Source organism: Octopus bimaculoides, chromosome 9 (assembly GCF_046866305.1).
Source record: "Octopus bimaculoides isolate indiv1 chromosome 9, ASM4686630v1, whole genome shotgun sequence".
Classification (NCBI taxonomy): domain Eukaryota; kingdom Metazoa; phylum Mollusca; class Cephalopoda; order Octopoda; family Octopodidae; genus Octopus; species Octopus bimaculoides.
In genome coordinates, this window is record NC_142936.1 from 80,120,671 (window position 1) to 80,123,918 (window position 3,248).

The 3,248-nt window shown below is 30.8% G+C and overlaps 1 long non-coding RNA gene across 1 annotated transcript in view; it reads right to left on the minus strand.

Moving 5' to 3' along the window:
• Positions 1–1,669, minus strand: part of LOC149134224 (uncharacterized) — a 19,340-nt gene extending 17,671 nt beyond the window's left edge. Inside the window, exon 1 of the long non-coding RNA XR_016242991.1 lies at positions 1,605–1,669. This is a non-coding gene — a long non-coding RNA (uncharacterized LOC149134224). The remainder of the gene's footprint in view (positions 1–1,604) is intronic.
• Positions 1,670–3,248: the final 1,579 nt, after the last annotated feature.

Genomic DNA, 3,248 nt, shown 5'->3' on the forward strand with positions numbered 1-3,248 from the left:
GTTTGAAATATCGAAGGTAGTGTACGGTATACTAAAAATTCAGTGGCATGGTCAAATCTGGATTACGTTTGAACACAGGTTCAACTCGATCAGGGCTGACCAGAGGTTAGACAATAAGAAACAATAATAGCATCATTGCTACTTAAACCAAACAAGTCATACTGATACAGCAACAAGATTATCAACAGCATAACTCCAGCAAAGGCGAAAGCTGTCAGGATTGTCAGCACATTGGGAAAAATGATTAGCAATACGTTTTTACATTCTGAGTTCAAATTCTGCCGAAGTCTACATTGCCTTTCATTCTTTCGTCGTCGATAAAATAAGTACAAGATGAGTAACGGGGTCGATGTAATCGCTTTACGCCTTACTCCCGAATTGCTGCCTTGTGCCAAAATTTGAAACCAACCTTATCACAACAGTAAAGGCGGCAAGCTTAGAGAATCGATGGCATATCGAGAAACAGGCTAAGTGTTATTTCGTCCATTTTTATGTTCTGAGTTCAAATTTCGCCGAGGTCAACTTCGGCCTTTCATCCTTTCGGGGTTGATGAAATAATTATCAATTGAGCACTGGGGTCGATGTAATCGTCTAATCCTCTACTCCGAAATGTGCCACAATTTCAAACCAACATTTATAGCTACAGTATAGACGCAAACGTTTTACATAATCTATTCCCCAAAACAGTAGGATATATATATATATATATATATATATATATATATATATATATGACTCTTTCTGTCTGGCATCCGCCATGATAGATCGCTGGCCACTACGCATTCTTTATTTTCTCTCCTTGTTTCTTTCTGTGTTCCTTTCTGTGAAAGAGCGTAGGCTCGAAACGTTAAAGACTTTTTCACTTCCCGAACGTTAAACTAATACATCTGTTTGTTGTCTACAGCACTTGTCTTCGTCTTTCGTTTCTTTTTCTGTAAATTCTCCCTATATATACATACATATATATATATATATATATATATATATATATATATATATATATATATATATATATATATATAAACACGCACACGCACACACACACACACACACACACACACACACACACACACATATATATATATATATATATATATATATATATATATATATATATATATATATATATATATATAAGAGCAGGAGTGGCTGTGTGGTAAGTAGCTTCCCTACCAACCACATGATTCCGGGTTCAGTTCTACCGCGTGGTACCTTGGGCAAGTGTCTTCTATTATAGCCTTGGCCGATCAAAGACTTGTGATCTGGTAAACGGATCTGGTAGACGGAAACTGAAAGAAGCCTGTCGTTTATATATGTACATAAGTATGTATGTATGTGTATGTATATGTTTGTGTATCCGTGTTTGCGCCCCCCCAAAAAAATCGCTTGAAAGCCGATGCTGGTGCGTTTACGTACCCGCAACTTAGCGGTTCAGCAAAAGACACCGAAAGAACAAGTTTTGGAATAAGCTTACAAAGAATAAGTCTTGAAGTCGATTTGCTCGACTAAAGGCGATGTTCCAGCATGGCCACAGTCAAATGACTGAAACAAGTAAAAGAAAAAAACAAAGCAAAAGAATATATATATATTGTATCTTTACTTACAAAAATTTGTATTTTCTTTATTGCTTCCCGAACTTCACCCACTTTACCCGAAACCTACAATAAAACTATAGTGAGCAGAGAATTTTATTTCTCAACCAACAGCACCTCTTTTTTTCTCCTTATCAATTATTATACAAAATGCAATTTCTTTTTTTTTTTCTCTTGTTGATACATGTATATGTATATGATGCGCCAACTTGCAAAACACACAAAAGAGTAAAACTAAAAATACAGGCAGAAACGAAGTTAAAAAAAAAAAAACTAAACAGAGACAGAGAGAAAGAAATTTGATATCAATTAAGTCAGCATGAATGTAAATAAATGCAAATGTAAGTTGTGTATGTAACCTCATGTATATGAATGCATGTCTTCAAATAGTAAGTTTACAAGTAGTCTTATATATTTATGATAGTTTTTTCAGCTCCATTTTTTTATCATTTTATCGCTCTATCGCTCTATCGCTCTACCGCTCACTCTCGCTATTAACACAGAGGACGATGGACAATACCCAGGCTTGAGTAAGACTGCACAAAATATATATATATATCTGTCTCTTCCGTTCCCTGTCTCTTTCACAAATATATAAATATATATCTATGTGTGAGCGTGTGTAAGTGTGTATATATATGTGTATATATATATATATATATATATATATATATATATATATATATATATATATATATATATATATATATACGCTTGTGCACTTACGTACTTATCAATAGATTATTATTTTTATTATTATTATTATTATCGTTGTTATTATCATGATTTTTAAAAGAATATGGACGCACATAACAGAAATACATACATATAACGAACTCTTCCCGCCGATTTTTTTCGCCTTATATGGTATTATATATATATTCTCTTTTATGTTTGTATGTATATATGTATATACATATATGTATATATATATATATATATATATATATATATATATATATATATATATATATATATATATATATATATATATATATACATATATATATATATATATATATATATATATATATATATATATATATATATATATATATATATACATTTACATATGTACATATATACACAAACACACACATATATATATATATACATAATATGTATATATATAATATACATACATATACATACACACGCATATATGTGTATATATATATATATATATATATATAGGCATACGTGCATACGTATATATTTATGTGTGATCAAATCTAACTAAACACATACGGAGAGACAGACAGTTAGAACGAATATGTGCGTGTATATACTTCGATATTGAAGGAATACAGGAATTTTATGAAAGATATCTGTTTATGCATTTCTACTCCACTTCTACTCCTGTTGCTCACACGTTTTCTTTCTCCATGAATATCTGTATGTACGTGTAAGTATATGTGTGTATGTGTGTGCGTGTGTGTATATGTATGTATGGATGTGTGTTCGTGTGTTGTTTATTTGTAGTGAAAGAAAAAAAAGCATAGATATAAAAATAATGATCTGCAAACACCATATATTTATTCATAAGTGGAAAAAGTAATAACAGCACCAACAACAACAACAACAGCAACAACAACAACAACAACAATAATAATAATAATAAGGATAATAATAATAATAATAAGGATAATAATAATA